This window comes from Protopterus annectens, chromosome 15.part0 (genome assembly GCF_019279795.1).
Source record: "Protopterus annectens isolate FY-2018-M chromosome 15.part0, PAN1.0, whole genome shotgun sequence".
NCBI lineage: Eukaryota > Metazoa > Chordata > Ceratodontiformes > Protopteridae > Protopterus > Protopterus annectens.
Window position 1 is genome coordinate 713,955,603 of NC_056749.1, and position 22,909 is coordinate 713,978,511.

Genomic DNA, 22,909 nt, shown 5'->3' on the forward strand with positions numbered 1-22,909 from the left:
ATGTGCTACTCTCACCTGCTGATGACAAATGTCCGCTGGTACCAGGTCCTTCCTGGAAATGGCCAGGACAACGTGCATGTGGTCTACTGTGGTGTAGTGTGGACAGCACACCCCCCCCACACTGCCAGGGCTGCTACTGCCACAACAGGAGCGCCTTGGTGTCCTAGCACATCCATGTTGACTGCCAGTTGTTGGTGTTGAAGCATGGACAAACCATGAGTGATGAGGTCCATCATCTCACCATGCTGTCTATCCCTGAGCTCGGTATAAGCACGGACGGCACCCGACAGTTCACGGAGGTTATCACTTACAGATGCGAGAGCAACTTCCTGCAGCCTCAAACCCTGTCTGGTGTAATGTTCCATACATGCCTGCACCACCATGACAGCCTGAAACATGTGTCTGCTGGTACCAGCTATGTCACCTATGCCAGAAGCATGATGTTTAGCGGCCCTACCACGAGCACCCTGGAGCATCCTGCTATGTGATGCCCTGCCGGACATCCGGCTATGTCTGCTGTGACTGGAGACAGTAGGCATGGTTACCACACTTTCCTGTGCACTGCCACCAAATGCCAGCTGTCCCTCCTCTATGGCCACTGGTGATGGGGTATGTGTAGGCACTGAAACTGTGTGTGGGGTTGCGGTGGCTAAAAGAGGAACGTCAAATGTTGGTATAGTGTTGGCCCCTGACAACCCCACCTGTGCCTCAACAGTACTATCATCACCTTTGGTGTCTGTATGGACACCAACATCAGATTGCATGCAATAGGGACCCTGACCCACCTTGCCACCTGTGGGGGAAAACAATAAATGAACTTTAAAACCTGTACAGCATCGCCTAACAGTACAAACACACACACACACACACACACACACACACACACACACACACACACACACACACACACACACACACACATATGTCCATAATACCTACCTGTCCATGGCTGTACAGACAGTCCCACTTATATATCCATGTGATACCCCATTCTGAATCACACTTGTTAATATACACACATTGATACCACTCCTTAACATATCAGTCCTCTAAATGCCTACACAAGTGGACACACCACAAGACCCATTACTACATTACTTGCCTGACCTGTGTGTAGTAGTTTTACATGGCCTCACTGCTGTCATTTGGTATGCACCCTCTGTATGTTTGGCCATCATGAGCATGGCCCCTATATGTGTGGGCTACTATGTTCTATACATAATATCATACACACTGGAGTGGCATGTGTATGTAATGCTCAGTACATGCCAGATATGCTACTCATTCACCCTATAATGTGACAATTGTAATATATGGAGACACTCCCTGGTGTTGACTAGTACTTCCTCAATGCCTCTGTAGTGCTGCATATGTGGGTTGTAGGTGACCCCCCTGGTGAATGAGATATTAAGGGTGTACCTGGTGTCTGCCTTCCCTCTCGATGCCTGTTTCATGCTACAGACCATATTATACTATCAGATGTCCTGTGATTACACACATGACAGGTATTCCTGGTGAGTAATGTGGCAGTCCATGTCCATGTACTTCATGATCCCAAAGGGAGGTACAGCTGCATGAACACCCCACAATCTCACATGTGCATACATGGCCACCCACACAAATACACACATGCACACACACATCCTACATGCATCAACCTCCCTCCACTTCACCAGAGTGACCCTGCAGACATACTAATTAACCACCAGGATGCACACACACACACACACACACACACACACACACACACACACACACACACACACACACACACACACACATACAGATGAGGTTGCACAATGATACTACACACAGTCCTCCTATTATCTATCTGTCAATATGCAGAACATATGGTACAGAACAGCATGCAGTTCAGGTATAGTCAATCCATGCTAGCAAAAGTATACATTTGTGTGATGCATGTGCTGCATCACTAGGTGATGTCCCTTCCCCTGGATACCACTACACCTATATATGCAGTATTGTTGTGCACCTGTTTCGCACCCTGCTATGTACTGTGCACCACACCTCACAGGAGTACAACCCATTGCAGAATGTGTAGTACTGTGCCAGTTATGTCAGCTTTAATGCTCACAGCTCCTATGTTTTTCAGCAACACATACCTGGGATGATATGTGGACAGTTGTCATTGGTGAATGCATGATGCCTGATTTACAGCTTTCAACATCAGTGGACCATGTATGACCAATCCGATACTCTTACACTAACAGCCATCAGAACATACCATGCCTATGAGGGGTGTACACACCCTTCCTGATATGATGCACCCACCTGTGATCTGCACTGGGACCACATCACTGCATATCTTAACAGTACATGTGCCTGACATGTGACATATGTCCTGTACTTTCACATGCAGTGTCTACAGAATGTGTTAGTTGTGCAGACACTGACGGTGAAGCATACACTCTGTGTGGGCATATGTGTGCTATAACAGTTTGACGCACCTCTTGTTGTGTGTAATACAGCAGTCACTACTCCTGGCAGGGTATATCAGTGTGGGCCATCTGCAATTGCCAGTGCATGTTCAGTCTGCCCTACATGTCACCATACTCTGCATGATTGCAAGGTCTACTCATGGCACATACCTTGGTGTTCACGCACTGTCGTCAAAATTGGTGTGGGGGTAGGGTTACATTTGCCAAGTCCTGAACCTGACTATGTGCAGATACTGCCATTCTTAGCATCCTTAGGCTCCCTGTTGCAGTGCAATTGTGTGTCATGCTGACACCCCCCTCCTTCAGCATTTTTGCAGATGCATGACAAGTTTGCCCTACACGTGTGTCACTTTGCAGTGTCCCATAATCTCAACACCACATGTTACAACCTAGACAAAGGTGATAATGTGGACTACTGTAATGCCATATGCCATAGTGCATCTCTGCAGCAGTTGCTATTTTACTACAGGTATATACACTGATGTTGCACTGTATATGGGTGTTGTTCCAAACATGTCCCTACTGTACGCCATGTCTCCCACCATTATGTTACTCCCTGTGAACACATTCTGCAATGACAGGATGTTAGTTGTCATGCAGGTGTCTGACATACCCTTCTAATACTCCATCATGGTCACCCTTGTGATGCCGTGCATTTCACAGCAACAATACATGCACATATACAGCATGCATTCTGGGTAGGTGTTTTAGATGTGTGCATGGAATATACCTTCAATATTACATGCCTATTGTGTTGGAAAGCATCTACATAAACCATTCTCACCAGCTACAGGCTGCTGCCGTGGTGGTATCCTGGAGGGACTTACATAAGAGAGTGAGAGATGTAATGTCAGTGGAGACACCTGTGGCAGTGCTACAGTGTGGGTGCAGTAATACAATACATCAATGGTACATTTCCACAATACTACCACATCTGGACATCTGTTTTTCACTACTATGCAGCAACACAATATATCTATGATGTCAGATATGCATGATCTACCCGTACCGATGCAGATGTATACGCTGTGAAACTTACCGCCTCTGTCTTAAGTAAGGTGAAGTTTGCTTTAAAAAAGTTTTTTACTGTGTTTACATTTGTTACAGGTTGTAGTGGGGTGTCGACATCCAGAGTGATTAGTTTATAGTATTATTTAACCAGTGACGGGTTGACCTCCAGTGTGGAATACCTGTACCCATATTTGTGATGAGCAGGTCCAATATGTTTTCACCTCTGGTAGGGGAGTTTACCAGCTGATCCAGGACATTTGATTTGATGAATTCCAGGAAGCCCTGGGCCTGGGAGCTTGTACTTGAGTAGTTTTCCCAGTTATTGGTAGGGTAATTGAAATCGCCCAACATCAGGGTGTTCGGTAGGACATTCATGTTTTCCAGTGTCTCCAGAAAGGTGGAATGGTGGTGCTGGGTCATGGAGGGTGATCTGTAGCAGGCCATAATTTGCATTGCAGATTTGCCCGATGTTAGTTGCACATGGAGGATCTCAGAGGTATCATTCTGTGCCACTAACCTGGAGGTGTAGGTATCCTTGATGAATATGGATACACCCTAGGCTCTCCTTTTGTGTTTCGGTCCATGTTCTGTGGCTGAAATGTGTGATACGAGTTGTAGCCCGGTAATGCTGATGTGCTCTCTGGTGCCTTGAACCAGGTTTCAGTTACTGCACCAATGTTGACGTTCTCCATACTGAAGAGTACTTTGAGCATGTGCATTTTGAGATTTAAACTCCTGGCATTGAATAGCATAACCCTCATTTTTTTGTTAATTGTGCTGTTTACAGAGGTGGGTTTGACTTTTGAGCCTTCCCTAAAAAAGGCACTTTGGGGCAGAAATGATGAAAGTGCTTTCGATAAAGTGTGTTTGGTGGTAATGGATTCAGGTCCTAGATATATATATATATATATATATATATATATATATATATATATATATATATATATATATATATATATATATATAGGTTCATAGATAGGTACTAGGCTATCAGCCCAAGGGCCTAAGTAAGCCTAGCCAACAAGGTTCCCTTGGCTTACGCCTCCCAAGAAAGTAATTTTCCTGTGCCCCTATCAAGCAGAGCCACAGAAGTGATCACTGGGGTGCATTTCCTATTTCCCATCCACTCATCAAGATTTTCCTTGAAGAGTGCTAATGAGGAACTTTGCTTGACATAGATGGGTAGCTTGCTCCAGAGTATAAGAAGGCTCTGGGACAGGAATCTATCGCTCCAGCATGTACTGTTTATTGTAGCAACTAGGTTTTGGTCCCTAGATCATGTAGCTGGGAGGGATTGAGATTTATTTAGGTGTAGCATGTCCAACAGCTCTGGGTTTAACATAGCTTTATATGTTAGGCAGAGATCTCCTCAGAGTAGGTGATATGCTACAGAGTAATGTTGGAGTTTTTGAGACTGTCAGTATAGGGCATCTGTTTGAGGCCAGTAATCCTCTTTGTGAGGTACTTCTGTGACCTTGCCAGCTGCTGCAGATGTCTTGTGAGGTACATTCCAAAAGGAGCATTGTACTCTAGAATGGGTCTAATGAGTGCCAAGTAGAGGGGAACAATGACCTCTTTTTTAATGGATGAGATCTCTTTTGTGATGAGGTGTGCCACATAGAAGGATTTCCTGCCTACTGTGGCAATGTGATTATCAAAGGAGAAACTGAACCCTGTGGTACTGTACTTGTCACTGGTTTGAAGTCAGATTTGGAGTCTGCAACTTTTACAGTGTGGTTTCTGTCAGTGAGCCAGTTGGCAACCCATCTTGTGACATAAGGATTTATACCTAGTTTAGTGAGTTTAGCTATAATTCCAGAATGGGGTTGGAGTCAAAAGCCTTGGCGAGGTCAATATAGGCTGTGTAAACCACCTTACCCTCATCCAAGGCTTTGGTGACTACCTCAAAGAAGTCGATCAGAAACTAAAATTCATATGTTTGACGGTAATAGCCTCCCTTAGGCTGTATTGTATTATTCTGTTGCAGATTCATACTTTTCTTGATGAAGATCAGTTTATCACCCCAAAATTCACAAATGTCTTCACTGGCATTTAGAATATGCCAATTACTGAGAATGGCATAGCTGTTTTCCAGTCTCCTATTAACTTAAGTTTAGGTATGATGTGAAATAATTCATTTTCAGCTCTCATGATGGCCTCTTTTGGATAACTCCTTATACTAATCCTTTAATGTATTGACAAAATTAATTTAACAACTTCCTCTTTTAGGTAGTAATGTGATGATCTCTTGCTATTTGATTTTTGATATTTTTCTTAGTACATGACGGATGAATACTACCATAATGTAACAATGTGTTTTTTGCTGAGTTTTTGTAATGGATAACAGTATCCAAGTGATTTGATATACCTTTTTACTAATTTTTGCATCATATATGTAGGTGATGTCCAGGAAAGAAGTGCTGATTTTCATGTAATCCAAAAATACATTTAAACCAGTAATTTATTTCATCTGCAAGAAAATTTGTCATCTGTATATCTACTATACCCCTTAATTGTTGTGTACTGTGGACTTTGAGGTAACAGCTTCTCTTCCAAATATGCCATGACAAGGTTCATGCAAGTGGGAGCCATGCTTTCTCCCTTCACTACCCCTTTCTGTTGATGAAATATCTTACTGCCATATCTGAAAAATAAATTGCTAAGAACTTGGTCTAAACATTTGCCTGTTAAGTGATTTTCTCCCATTCATTAGTTGTTACTTTCCATCAGCAAATGAGTTGCCAATTATATCCCTGACTCATTAGGAATGACAGTATAAAAGGGATTACTGCTACACAAACTAATAGGTCTTGTTCCGTGATCTGTTGATATTTTAACTTTTCCAAAAAAAAAAAAAATTGAAAAAAAATGGCTGGTGTGTCTTGCAAATCAAGATCTTCTCTTAAATTTATCATGCAATCTCCTGTCTACAAACTTGGCACTCCATTCAGTTCAAAAACCTGACCAGCTACAACTTGTCTTAATGGAGGAGTTTCAAGTTCTTATTTATTTTAAGAATGCCAAAAATATTTCCCACTATAGGGTACACCACATAAAAATACTAATACATGTTCTTTGAAATAATCCCTTCAGATACATTTTCAAATAACTATTTGTCAATTTGTCTATTTGATTTGTTAGAATCTTTTATATAAATAACTTTATAAACTGTGTTATTAAATATTGAAAGTATATAATCATTGTGATCAATAAATTCCATCAGTACTGTAGCCCCACATCTGTCTGCCTTCAAAATGCAAATGTTTTTATAAGACAATAAATTCTTAAGTGCTAACCCCTCATCCCATGACAAATACAGTACTCATTACAACTTTTTTAAAGTAATATATAAATATCCTTCGTACACAAACACAAAATCCCGAATCACAGGTTTATATGAGATTTGAATAGAAATGTCCATTAACATGATATTTTCTTTGTTTTAATTAATATTTTATATTTTACTTCCTAATGGAGTCTTTTAAATTTATTATAATTCTCACTGGAGCAGTCCTCCAGGAAGGTATGAAGGAAAACCCCTTTTGCAGCACATTAAATTCAGTTGTATTAAGAATTCTGTAAGAAAGGTAGTACATTTTAAAGTCCAGTGGGACTACTAATTCATCTGTCATTTTATGTTGTGCCTGTTGTAATAAACCTTTCTTTTGTTGTTGAGTGGATGTGTGTAATTTTTCAGTGTTGACATGGATTATACTGCTTGTGCTCATGATCTCACCTAATGTGTGGATTGTTGCCCCTAATAAGTTTGTATGGTATGCTAATATATGTGGGGTTGTTTAAATGCAGGTCAATCCATTTTCGATTTTGATTATTGTTGTATCTGATCACTGTTAATCTTGGGAACCTTCTTGGTAGATGCGTGCTTCTTCTGTTCCTTTCTCTAAAAAATATTTTATAACTAAGGGAAACTATCCAAAATGTGTTCATTAGAATTAGATACTAATTGGATTAAGGAAGTAACTCTCCTTAAAGCAGATCTTTCCTTCACCTTATAATCCCACTTGTCTCTCATTAGTTCCCATTTTAATGTGTTTTTTTCTTTATTGACATTTTCTTCTATGATTTGAAGTTTATCTGCCAGAATACATGTATCTGTTGAAATAATTTTGATGCAGATAATACTGATCCATTTTAATAGTTTAGCATGTTGGACTTCATGATTTTTTTTCAGAAATTCCACATAGGCAGGGCTGAAACATTCAACAACCTGCCATTCATTAATAATGGATTTTCTATAATGGATTCAGTTGGGAATCTTAGACACTCTATGACCCTTTGAAACCCTTTTATATTCTAGATAGTGGCAAAAATATTATGGACAACTGAAATCTATTGTTTTTATCATAGCTTCTTCCAAGTCATTACACAACAATTTTGGGTCTAACTTAACCATAGGAATGTCCTCTGGTACCAGAAAATAGCCTATGGAGTAGGAATTAGGCTTTACCTGGAGCACTGGGCTTTTTTCACTGTGTGTTATACAATCTTTGAAATTCAGTCTGTCACTTTCCATCATTTATTCTTGGTATCAAACATGATGGAGTAATTCTGTGATGTGAAAAGACAGGAGAACTGGGCTATAGTGTTTATTTTTTCTGAATGCCTGCAATTGCCTGTGTACAGAATGATAACATGTTCACAATAGCTACAATTGCAGCAAAGGAACACATATTAATGACCTCTGCAAGATCCAGGGCCCATGATGTGGCATGCTGGGTCACTGCACCAATGTAGACGGTACCACCAACACCTAACCAACTAGCACCTCACTGACCAGCAGATTGTAAAACACTTCCATGTGGATAATGAAACCAAAAAAGACACTGCCTATTTGTGGTCCCGCATTTGGCATCGAGGGGGATGCAAGGACTGCCCATCCCAGTGGGTACTAAGATATATGTAGCTTTAGCTATCCTAGTTACAGGGAGCCTTGAGTGACCTACAAGGACAAGGTAGAAATATCACACACACCAGCCTTGCATGCCCAAAACCAGTTCCAAAACATTATGCTGCAGCACATGGAAAAACATGTATGGTTCGCAATGAAGAGCCAAGGACCACCACTCTGAAGGCATTTTGCACCATATCCCATTTCCTTGAGGTCTTGGCACCTACTGATTGCATACATATTTCCATCAACACCTCACATTCTCTACAAGGTGTCAGATACATCAGTAGTGTAGCTAGGGTGGAGTGAGAAGTTCAATTGCCCTAGGCAGTAAGTCTTGGGGGTGGGTGCAATCAGCTGATGCCAATAATTCATTAATGTAATACCAGCTTTTTAAAAAAGTATTGCATTTACAGTCAAACCTGAGTGCTGTAGCACTCTGTGTGTGGTCTAAATTGTATCAGCTGCTTTTTACATTTAAACGTACAGTTTACAGTAAAAACATATTTTTTCTTTTAACTAAAACCTGAGCACTGTAGCATTCCATGCATACAGGGTGTAAACTGTATCAACTGGTTGCTACATTTGTAGCAACCAGTTTGCTACAGTTTAAAAAAAAGATTTTTTCTAACTAAACATGAGCACTGTAGCACTCTGTGCAGGCAAGGTATAAACCTGTAGTGGCTACAATTTAAAAAGGAGTTTTTTTTTTTTTTATAAAGCAGAAACAGTGCAGGCAGGGTATGAACTGTAGCAGACAGTCTGTTACAGTTTAAAAGAAATTTCCCCAGATTTACTAATGTTCAGTGCAGGACTACCTCAGTCCTGCATGGAAGTGGCTGTTTAGGAACAGGACAGCAGCGTGCCATGCATATTAATGAGGTGCGCTGCCTGAGTTCCTAATCTTACATGGAGCATGTAAGAGTGCAGAGGGCATGTCTGAGTGCACAGCTCTCAGAATATACATGCCCCCGCAATGAAGAACAGCAGAAAGGCCTAAGAAATGAGTGAGACCGCTCATAGGTGCCCACATAACCCCACCAACATACCCCATCGTATACAACCGCAAGTAAATACAAATAAAATCAATGAACCCTTTTTTTTAATTAAAAGGTAAAGCTAACCGTATGTGCGCAGGTGTGGCCATCATTTAGCTATGGTTAATGCAGCTTAAATGGCTGAAATGGATAGCAAGGAAGATATATGCAAATGAAGCAGCATAGCAATAGTGTAGTGGGTAGAACATTCACCGTACAAGCAGGCATTCCCAGTTTGAGTCCCACTGCAGCACATTCCATTTTCCATGGCAAGACACATTATGACCAATATTTTTGTTGCATAACCCACTAAATAACATATATTTGTGAACTGGAGAAGTGCATTAAATGCACATGTGAGGTGTCAGTGTCATAATGAATAAAGCATTAGTAAGCAAGTTTAAGCACCAATAAGCAGTAGTAAGCATATGTAAGCACTAGTAAGTGAGCTTAAGCCCATTTGCATGGGGGTTAAGCAATGAGAACACAGGTTAAGCAATTGAGAAGCTAAATCAGTATAAGAAACTGTAACCAGAAGTTAGCAGTGCTTACCTCCAAGCAAACCCACGCAAACCTGCTTACAACTGCTCAAAAGTGCCTTTATCACTCGGTATCCAACGGCCCTTGTTCTGCCCAGCAAGAAAATAAACAGTCTCTGAAATGCTCAGACCTAGGAGCATGCACACCATAGCCAAAGAGCTTTACCAGTAAGCCATATCAGATATATATAATCCTGATGTTTTCACAGACATATCATCCAACCCAGTCATTCAAAAGTACAGGGAATGTATTCCAACATGTAGATGTATGTGTGTGCGTGTGTGTGTCTGTGTGTGTGTGTGTGTGTGTGTGTGTGTGTGTGTGTGTGTGTGTGTGTGTGTCTGTGTGTGTGTATTAATATCTAAATAGATAAAACATATTTATATATGTTTATATATGCAGTTATAGATATAATGTAGGTATATATACATATATATATATATATATATATATATATATATATATATATATATATATATAAATATAAACATATATTTACATACAACTGCATACATCTATAAATATATATGTCAACAGCTATATGTCTGTATATATTATATGTAAGCAGATATATATATATATATATATATATATATATATATATATATAAATATATATATATATATATATATATATATATATATATCTTTATAGGTATATATGGACATACATTTGTGGATAACAATGGGAACATAACAAAAACATATATGTCCACATGCACCGTTAATGGGGTTGAGAGGCCCCAAGCAACATACATCTTGTATGAATAGGTATACCCTCCACAGCCAAACACATCTGCCCTGCAATACACTACCAACTGTTGCAGATCCCATAACCAGGACCTGACACTACATGGGCACAAGATGTTAACAGTACTCCATCCCACATGTATGATGTCAGGCTGGTATCAGTAACATATCATGCAGTACAGTCTGGCTCCCATAAGGAATGTACAATGTGGAAGCTATCAACATCCCTAGGATACATATACACAGACACATATATCTAGATACATATATATATATATATATATATATATATGTATATATATATATATCTTCATGACACCCAAGCAGATGGATAATACAGTTACAAATGCTGAATCATACACAAATGCACTCTATAAGCACTTACACGAGTGCATGGATTGTGCTATCCCAAACAGAACCAAGATGCTATTCTCCAACAAAAGGAAACCAATCTGGTGGTCCCCTGCCATAAACAAACTCTACAACAGAAAGAAGAAATTGTTGCAAAAGAGAGTAAAATCCCATAAGTGCAGGAGCTCCCTGGTCAGCCTCAGTAAGAAGCTGCAATCCCTTATAAGATCCTCCAAAGCTAGCTACAAAAACAAAATAGCCCCTGATTGTAAGGGCAACCACAGAGCATTCTATAGTTATGTCAAGAATCTCAATGACAATACCCAGATCTGCTCTGAGTAACAGCACAACGACAAGGAAATTACAGAACCGACTGATATGGCCAACATCCTGGCAGATAGGTTCAGTGCTAACTTTACCCCTCTCTCACCACCTAAAGGGCCCATATCTCCACATGAAGAATGCAGAGTCCCTGTAATCACATGTATGCAGCTAAAAGCTGCACTCTCTAAATCAAAAACACAACATCCATGGGACCGGACAACATCCCAGGCTACGTTTTACACGAACTCAGAATGAGCTGGCTCCCCACCTAAGCACCATGTTCAATCATAGTCTCACGTCAGGCTTTGTGCCCACTGAATGGTGCACAGCTACAGTTATCCTACTCCACAAAGGGGGCCCCACCACTGATCCTGGGCAGTAAGAAGCTGCGATTCTTTATAAGATCCTTCAAAGCTAGCTATGAAAATAAAATTGCTACTGATTGTAACGGCAACGACAAAGCATTCTATAGCTATGTCAAGAATCTCAATGGCAACGCCCAGATGTGCTGAGTTACAGCACAATGGCATGAAAATTACAGAACCAACTGATATTGCCAACATCCTGGCAGATAGGTGCAGTGCTAACTTTACCCCCCTCTCACCCACTAAAGGGCCCATATCTATACAGGAAGAATGCAGAGTCCCTGTAATCACATCTATGCAGGTAAAAGCTGCACGCTCTAAAACCAAAAACAAAGCATCAATGGGACCAGACAACATCTCAGGCTGCGTTTTACATGAACTTCAGAATGAGCTGGCTCCCCACCTAAGCACCAATCATAGTCTCATGTCAGGCTTTGTACCCACTGAATGGCCCACAGCAACAGTTATCCCACTCCAGAAAGGGGGAGCCACCACTCATCCTGGGAACTAACGCCCTATCAGCATGACAAGCCTGGTCATGGAACGTATCATCATGGAACTCCTAAACAAAGACATTGGTAACCTCCAAACTCTGGACCCCACCCAGTTCGGGTATGTGAAACACAGATCATACCTTCTGAACATGATCAACTTTTTTGAGGCAGTCACCAAAGCCATAGATGAGGGTAAGGTGGTTCACACAGCCTATCTTGACCTTGCCAAGGCTTCCAACACCATCTCCCATTCTGGAATTATAGCTAAACTTACTAAACTAGGTATAAATCCCTACATCACAAGATGGGTTGCCAATTGGGCACTGAGAGAACCCACACTGAAAAGTTGCAGACTCCAAGTCTGACTTCAAACCAGTGACAAGTGGAGTACATCAGGGTTCAGTCCTGGGACCTCTCCTGTTTGGTATCTACTTCTCTGAAGTACAGGCTAACATAGAAGGCCTTTGGCTAATGAAGTTTGCAGATGACTGCAAACTAGGAGCCATAGTCGAGTCCACAAATGATGTTGTCATCCTACAGAAGGACCTCACTGAGACAGATGCCTGGTGTCAGAGGCATGGCCTCAAGCTCAGTGCCAAAAAGTGTATTGTCATCCCATTTGGTAAAAACTATGTACCCATGAACTACCACATAAACGGCAGTCTACTTAATGCCAAATGTGTGATAAGAGACCTTGGGACCCACAGTAGGCAGGAAACCCTTCTATGTGGCACATCTCATCACAAGGGTTCTCATTCAGGAAAAAAGAGGTCATTGTTCCCCTCTACTCGACACTCATTAGACCCATTATAGAGTATAATGCCCCTTTTGGAATGTACCTCACAGGACATCTGCAGCAGCTGGAAAGGCCACAGAAGTACCTCACAAAGAGGATTACTGGCCTCAAACAGATGCACTACACTGACCATCCAGCTTTACTCTGTAGCATATCGCCTACTCCAAGGTGATCTCTGTGTAATATATAAAGCTATGTCAAACCCAGAGCTGTTGGACATGCTACACCTAAATAAATCCTAATCCCTCTGAACTACACACTCTAGGGACCTAAACCTTGTCACCACAATAAACAGGACATGCTGGAGGGATAGATTCTTGTCCCAAAGACTTCCCATACTCTGGAGCAAGCTATTCATCTATGTCAAGCAAAGTTCCTCATTAGCACTCTTCAAGAAAAATCTTGATGAGTGGATGGGAAATTGGAAATACACCCTGGGGATCACTTCTGTGGCTCTGCTCGACAGGGGCACAGGAAAATAACTTTCTTGTGTGGTGTAAGCCAGGGAACCTTAGGCTTACTAAGGCCTTTGGGCCGATAGCCTAGTACCTACCTATGAAACTATGAACCTATGATACTGCTTTTCAGAAGTATACATTTTTTATTATAGTTCCTGGAGTTCATTATAGAACCTGTGATTTATTTACAAGCAATAGTGAAGAAATGCTGTTTGGGCAACATTTATTTCTTGTTCAAAGGTTCATAGGTTCATAGGTTCATACTAGGCTATCTGCCCTAGGGCATTTATAAGCCTAGCCAGAGTGTGTTCGGCTTTCGCCACCCATTTTAAATGAATTTTGCTATGCCCTTTCTTGAGGTTAGTATACAGTGCCTTTGTCTAACAGTGACACACAAGTGATACCCGGGGTAAACCTACAATCTCCCATCCACTCATCAAGATTCCTCTTAAAGAGAGTCAATGAGGGACTCTGCCTAACTTGGACTGGGATTTTATTCCAGAGTGAAGGGAGCCTCTGGGTTATGAATCTCTCCCTCCAGCATGTCCTATTTATTTCAGTGCTGAGGTTCAAGTCTCTTGAGCATGTAGCTCGATGAGATTTGGATTTTCTGAGGTGCAGCATGTCCATTAATTCCAGGTTGGACATGGCTTTATACATCAGGCACAGATCGCCTCTGAGCAGGCAGTATGCTACTGAGTAGAGCTGGAGTTTCTTTAACCGGGCAGCATATGGCATCTGTTTGAGCCCTTTGATCGTCTTGGTGAAGTACTTTTGGGGTCTTTCCTGTTGATGCAGGTGTCTGGTAAGGTACATCCCAAAAGGGGCAATGTATTAAATTATGGATCTGATGAGGGATGAGTAAAGAGGCACGATGACCTCCCCTGATCTAGATGTGAATCCCTTCATGATTAGGTGGGCTATATAAAATGTTTTTCTAACCACTTTGGCCACGTGGTTTTCAAATGAGAGATTGCTATCAATTTGGGTCCCCAGGTCCCTAATTACTTCTTCCGTACTTAATGGATTACCACCTATGTGGTAAATTGTGGGCATTTTGTTTTTGCCAAAGGGGATGACTATACACTTTTTGGCGTTTGGCTTGAGGCCATGGCTCTGGCACCAGTTGTCTGTTTCTTTGAGGCCCTTTTGTAGGATGCTTGTGTCGGCTGGAGAGTCGATTAAGGTGCCTAGTTTGCAGTCATCTGCGAACTTGGTCAGCCACAGTCCTTCTGTGTTGGCCTGTACCTCCAAGAAATATATACCGAATAAGAGAGGTCCCAGGACGGAGCCTTGTGGGATGCCACTTGTAACTGGTTTGGAGTCTGACATGGCTCCAGCAATTCTAACCATGTGGGTTCTGTCCTTGAGCCAGTTTGCAACCCATCTAGTGACATAGGGGTTTATATTTAAGCTGGTGAGCTTATCTATAATGCCCGAGTGGGGTATTGTATCAAAGGCTTTTGCGAGATCCAGGTAGGCTGTGTGGACCACCATCCCCTCGTCAATGGCCTTTGTGACTGTTTCAAAGAAATCATCCAGGTTTAAGAGGCAGGATCTGCCCTTAACAAAGTCAAACTGGGTAGGATCCAGTGTCCGAGGTCCCCAATATCTTTATTTATGAGGTCCATGATGATCCTTTCCATAGCTTTGCAGACCAAGCTAGTCAGGCTTATGGGGTGATAGTTTCCCGGATCCGTTGAGGCACCACCTTTGTGGAGAGGGACCACAGTTGCTGTACACCACTCTTTGGGTACATATCCTGTAGTAAAGCTGAGATTGAACAGTAGTTTTATGTTTGGGTTTAGCTCTTCTTGGAGTTCATGTAGGACACAGCCCGGGACACCGTCTGGTCCCATTGATGCTGTGACAGTTTTTGTATAGGAAAATTTAGTAAGAATCTCAGACAAAGTGTATATGAGCACAATTAATTTATTATAACAAAAATGTATTCAGAGCATTAAATAAGCATTCAATAACTTGTTCTAATGTATTCAGAGCATTAAATAAGCATTCAATAACTTGTTCTAATGTATTCAGAGCATTAAATAAGCACTCAATAACTTGTTCTAATGTATTCAGAGCATTAAATAAGCACTCAATAACTTGTTCTAATGTATTCAGAGCATTAAATAAGCACTCAATAACTTGTTCTAATGTATTCAGAGCATTAAATAAGCACTCAATAACTTGTTCTAATGTATTCAGAGCATTAAATAAGCATTCAATAACTTGTTCTAATGTATTCAGAGCATTAAATAAGCATTCAATAACTTGTTCTAATGTATTCAGAGCATTAAATAAGCATTCAATAACTTGTTCTAATGTATTCAGAGCATTAAATAAGCACTCAATAACTTGTTCTAATGTATTCAGAGCATTAAATAAGCATTCAATAACTTGTTCTAATGTATTCAGAGCATTAAATAAGCATTCAATAACTTGTTCTAATGTATTCAGAGCATTAAATAAGCATTCAATAACTTGTTCTAATGTATTCAGAGCATTGAATAAGCATTCAATAACTTGTTCTAATGTATTCAGAGCATTAAATAAGCATTCAATAACTTGTTCTAATGTATTCAGAGCATTGAATAAGCATTCAATAACTTGTTCTAATGGTACACTTATTTGTGGTTCTTTGGGTTTCGTGGAAGATTCGTCATATGTGGGTAGTAAAGGGCATCACGTGCAATATGGAGAAATGATAGCAAGGTAAGTTAAACATCAATGTTTTGCCAGGTCTGAATGATAATGCCAATTATAAGGTGATGCTTAAAAGGAAAAAAATAGGCATTTTTTTATTAGACATAAATAATGTCCATGGGAAACACTTTATTTATTTATTTTTTTTTCTATTTTTTAATAGTACAGTTTTTTTTTTAAAGATTTTATATAAATGCTTTTTAAAAATGATTTTATTATGCATGCTTTATGTAGAATGGACCATTGGCTTAATGAAATTTGACTGGTACCTTGGTACTTATTACTTTTATTATTTTCATAAAAAGTATTTTCTGGTAAATCGCTTGGTCTTTATTTTCAACTGCATCTGAGAATTTGTTTTTCAGTCAGTGGCAGAAAGTTAACTGAGAAGCTAGATGTCTGTTTTTATGATAATCAATATTAAGCAACTCTAGCCAAAGTCACTTATCTTGGTGTTCCAGGCTTCAAATTCGTAGAGTCAGATTTGGTTTAAGCCAGTCATAAAAGGAGTGTTTAGGTCAGCATATGGATTTGTAGATGATATGAGAGGCTCATCACACTATAATGACTTATGTAAAGCACATGACTGCAGCAGGAATGAGCTCTTCAAAGAAAACCAACCAACAGCAACCCACATAGTGGAACACTGGTGTAGCCATAATAGGTCATTTACATATCTCCCATGGACCTCCATTGCAGGTGGTTTTAAGGCATTACACAGTGAAGACTGGGTCTTGTTTGTATTTATTTACTGATTTTTTTTTTAAATAAATGGCTTGATTGCCTGACTGTTTTACAATTTAGTTTAAGCCTATAGCAGTACACTTATTTCTACCTCAATAGCAAACAGTGACAAAAACTACACTGAAATCATTAACTGTTCACATAAGATAATGAATGCAACTGTCTTAAAAAATGAAACAACTTACCTTCTCTGCTGATTGATATCCCAACTTTTTGACTGAAAGCAGCTGTAACATTTATCATTTTCACTCTTTGTTTTCCTGGATATTTGTATCTAAAACCATTAATGGCATTGTTTTCATTAAACATGTTAGCACCACCTTTTCACAAACTGCTCAGGATTATAACCATGATATGTTTATCTTATTATTATTTTTATTATTAATATTTGTAATCTATCCAGTGAAAATTTGCTGTCAAAAAAATCACAGGAGCAGTAAAGCAGAGAAGAATTTGAAATGTAAGCTTGATGTGCTGCTGCAGCAATGTGCACTGTATCTTTATACTAATTACACTGTAGCAATGTGCACTGTATCTTTATACTAATTACACTGCAGCAGTGTGCACTGTATCTTTATATTAATTACACTGCAGCAGTGTGCACTGTATCTTTATATTAATTACACTACAGCAATGTGCAATGTATCTTTATACTAATTACACTGCTGTAATGTGCACTATATCTTTATACTAATTACACTGCAGCAGTGTGCACTGTATCTTTATACTAATTACACTGCAGCAATGGGCACTGTATCTTTATACTAATTACACTGCAGCAATGTGCACTGTATCTTCATACTAATTACACTGTAGCAATGTGCACTGTATCTTTATACTAATTACACTGTAGCAATGTGCGCTGTATCTTTATACTAATTACACTGTGGCAATGTGCACTGTATCTTTATACTAATTGCACTGCTGTAATGTGCATTGTATCTTTATACTAATTACACTGCAGCAATGTGCACTGTATCTTTATACTAATTACACTGTAGCAATGTGCACTGTATCTTTATACTAATTACACTGTAGCAATGTACGCTGTATCTTTATACTAATTACATTGCTGTAATGTGCATTGTATATTTATACTAATTACACTGCAGCAATGTGCACTGTATCTTTATACTAATTACACTGTAGCAATGTGCACTGTATCTTTATACTAATTACACTGCACCAATGTGCATTGCATCTTTATATTAATTACACTGCAGCAAAGTGCACTGTATCTTTATACTAATTACACTGCAGCAATGTGCATTGCATCTTTATATTAATTACACTGCAGCAATGTGCAGTGTATCTTTATACTAATTGCACTGCAGCAATGTGCACTGTATCTTTATACTAATCACACTGCAGCAATGTATGTGGTATCTTTATACTAATTGCACTGCTGTAATGTGCACTGTATCTTTATACTAATGACATTGCAGCAATGTGCATTGTATCTTTATACTAATTACACTGCAGCAATGTGCATTGTACCTTTATACTAATTACACTGCAGCAATGTGCAATTATTTTTATACTAATTACACTGCTGCAATGTACACTGTATCTTTATACTAATTACACTGCAGAAATGTGCGTTGTATCTTCATACTAATTACACTGCAGCAGTGTGCACTGCATCTTTATACTAATTATAGTGCAGCACTGTATCTTTATACTAATTACACTGCAGCAATGTGCACAATGTCTTTATACTAATTACACTGCAGCAATGTGCCTTGTATCTTTATACTAATTACACTGCAGCAATGTGCACTGTATCTTTAGACTAATTACACTGCTGCAACATGCACTGTTCCTGGAATTCAGCAAGCAGCCATGCAGGAATAACTTATTCCTGCATGGCAGGGACTGTTCATGTACAGCATGGCAGTCTGCCTTGCATATTCATGAAGGCGCGCTGCTTGTGCTGTTAAACAGACATAGAGTTGTGTACAAGTGCAGGGGGTGTGTCTGAGAGCAGATCTCTTACAATACACATGTCCCTGCACTGCAGAATTTCCTTTTGACAATTAAAATGAGCAAAAATGCTAATAACACCCCCAACCCGCCTGGAAAACAAAAGTGGTTAAAGGTAAAAGGGACAAATGTCCCACCACCATGAAGCAGAAAGCTGATAAAAGTACAGGGTTTAGCATTAGCAGGGATATTCTGAAGGGTAGAGCTAAAATAACACAACAAAACATTTTTTTCATAAATGCAATAAAGTTTAAGCATAGCTGTGTGGGTGTGCCCATTGCTTAGCTATGCTTAGTCCACCTTAAACAGCACAAGAAGTTAAATAGGAAAAGATATCCAACACAAGTAGCATTGCAATAGTGGAGTGGTAAGAGCACACGCTTTGTGAGCAGTCATTCCTGGTTTGAACCCAACTATAACCAATTCACATTTTAAATGTGACAGCAGTGTATGAACAATTTTTTGTATTACCTACTAAATAACATATATTTGTTAACCAGAGTACTGCATTAGGTCCAGATATGAGGTGTCAGTTGTGAAATTCCCATATAAACATAAGTGCCACATACAGTATAGTCACACATGAATAAATGTAATGAAAGCACATTGGGGTATGTCAGGGATAGTAAACAAATTTATAAAAACACAAGTGCCACATACGGTATAGTCACACATGAATAAATGTAATGAAAGCACATTGGGGGATGTCAGGGACAGTAAACACATTTATAATATGTAATGAATGATGAATCAATGCCACGCAGTAGATATTCTGTATTCTGTAAAATGAAAAATAAGCAATGCTAAGCATTGCACAACTCTGCTTACCAGATGTAAGCATTATGTAACTATGACTGCTAAGCAATGAGTAGCCCAGCTAAATGGATTTGCCCATTGGTAAGCAGTGCTGATCCTGCCCCTTTAAGCAATGCCAAGCTTAGCTAAGCAGGTTTGCCCGTCGCTTAGCTTAGCTCAGCATATCCAAAACTATCCAATCATGACAAAGGGTGGGAAATTGGCCATATTTAAACCCCACAGACAGGAATACAGCTCATAACTGGTTGCAGCTTCCCATGGTAGGCAGAATGGCTGGAGTCAAAGAGGGAATGCACTTCCATGTCCAGTGCTGGGGAATCCAGGAGTCCAAGGTAATAGTAGGACTCCTGGTAAGAAAACATGATGAGAGACTGCTCCAGAGCCAGTGCCAAGGCTCCTAATATAAAGTGGAAGCCTGGAACCATCTCACCTGTGACCTCACCAGTGCCAATGGTATCCCTCGGACTGGTGAGCAGGTCAGGCACCACTATGTCGACTTGAAATGGAGGAAGAGGGAGCTCTTGGACCAGTGGGTCCAAGAATCAAGGCAGAGGGATGATGTCACAGCAGTGTGGAAGTACTCATACCAATAACTGTTTAATAATGTCCAGCCTGTGTATATGATGGATAGGTATGGCTAAATATTTCTCTATTTCCCTTACAGCTGCAGCTGAGCATGCTGTGAATCGAGAAGCAATTGTAAGGCTGGTGAGTAACAGTCCTGCTTGTAGTAGTCATACCAAATACATATAAAAGTAGTAGAAAGTCAGCTGCCAGTATAAAAACTGTTTTATGTATGGGTTGTACTGAATAAATGAGACAATACGGCAGTAATAGTTCCATATAGGTCATATTTAAATAAAACTGCAACTGCCTGGAAATAAAGCTCTAAGTCCTGGACTGGTTGTATTTACTCTGGTATTGTATGTCATTTTTAGTGTTGCATTGTCTGAACAGTAATGTTGTATTAACCATTGTTACTCACACTGTGCTACATAATAAAAATGAGCAGGAATGTCTGTATAAGACTGTTGTAATTACAAGGGCAGACTGTACAACTGAGAAAGACTTAGACAGAAAACACCAAAGAGATAGCAGCAATATCCAAACAGCACATTCTGCTGAAACTTAAATTGTTGTATTTTTATCAGACACAGCCGTGGTTTGAATCCTGTGAGTGGTAGTAAGCTGTATGCATAATCATACCTCTCAACTGTACACATTTGCTCCTTTAAGAATGTCCAGATAATTGGCTCATATTTTCTGCCTGTTCCTCTGTCCCCGTGTCAAATCTGTGGGATGATCTCAGATTTGTAGTCAGCAAATAATGACGTACATTTGATTTTCAGACCTCAAAACCTTCAGAAAATGTATATGAAAACAAATCCTGTCACTCTATCAGCCCTCCAAGTTTATGAGAGCAATATTTAAAATATGTCTCTAGTTGTATCCCCATGTTGTCAAGCTTTGACCAGAGTGTGTGCAATAAGAGATTGAGAGGTATGTGCATAATATTAACTCGGAATCGGGAAATATGTGTAGAAACAGTCAAGTAGTGTTAACAAACATTCCCTCCACAGGTATACAAGGTAAGAGATGTAGAATTTAGCTATAAGACAGTTGAATTATACACCTGTTTACAAATATACCACTGTTCAAATCAAGGCCATAGGGTAGTGTAATAATACCTGCACCTTAATGATTAGAGCAATGATCATTAAATTTGTGGGAACTAAAAGGATATATAAGTTGTTAATTGACATCTCTCTCCTCTCCCAACATATCTGCAACAATAATCTAAATACAGAGATCAATCGGTATGTTTACACCAAACCTGCTGTTTGGACATATGTCCTATTGTTCAATAAATATTAAAATGTGTTTCTATTAATGTTCCATGTTGAAATACTATCATTGGTGGCCTGTTGCTATCAATGTAACCTGCAGGCCAATGTAATGGCCACTGTGGTTCCATATATGGATGTGTTCTGTTAGCTATGCAACTGTTCCAAATCTGGTATTTTGGGTTAATGGGAATATCTATGCATGCTGTTATAACTAATCCTGGATTGTGTTGACTATTACTAACCCACATATGTTTTAAAACTGCAACACCATAGCAGATTTGGGAAGGCCGGTCTCAGCGGACCCACCTCACCCACCTCATCTGGCCGTGGCACCAGGCTCCAGCATATTTGGGACCCACCCCGGGACCTCCTTGTCCACTGGTCCTGCACCACCTTTGGGTGGAACCTCCTCAGGGGATGGGGCACGCCCCTCCTGGGAGTGGGCATGGACAAGAAACTGTCACCCATAGTCAGGTCATGGAATTGGTGCACAGCGAGCTTCAAAGGGAGTTTGGAGATCTGCTACACCAGCTTGAGGGCTGTGTGGTGCATTTAGAGGGTCAGCCTGCCCCTCCTACCCAGGCCCCAGCACAGCCACCTTTGGGGCCATAAAGGTGCAGTAGTGGCTGCCCATGGGTGAGGACCTCAGTCCCACTGTTTCCATTTGGGGGCTCATGGGCTTCCGATTTTCAAACACCCCTCCCCATACAAGGTGTTTATCCCCCACATATGTCATATACCACCCCAGTATGCTGTCTTGTCTGTCTTTTCTGTCTTCCTACCCAACCTACCTCCCCAATATACCTACTATCCTTCCCTAACATCTGACTCTCACCTTAAAAAAAGGGGAAATCTGTTTCCCCCCCAAAAATCTTTTCCCATACATAGCTGTCCATTTCACACGTGTCCACTGGACACACGTAATCTGGTCTAACTGGCTTCACAACATATTATTGTTGTCCTCGCCCCTGTCTCAGGGGTTTGAGCATCCAAATCTACATCCAAATTCACTATATATGCACAGCTGTTGCTGTAAAAGAAATGGACAGCTATGGACCTTCCCTACACCCATCCTGCACATCCCTAGCTATTTTCCATACTGTCTTTCCCTCTGGGTGCCCCCTTTTTTGCCGCTTTCCTATCGCACCTTTTTTCTTTTCTTTTAAAGAAATTAGCACTGGGTAAGCAGGAGTAAGCACTTTTAAGCATTAGTAAGTGGGTTTAAGCCTGTTTGCATGGCGGCAAGCAATGGCAACATAGATTAAGCACTTTTATGGTTGTCTGTAAGCATATTCAACCACAAGTTAACACTGCTTACCA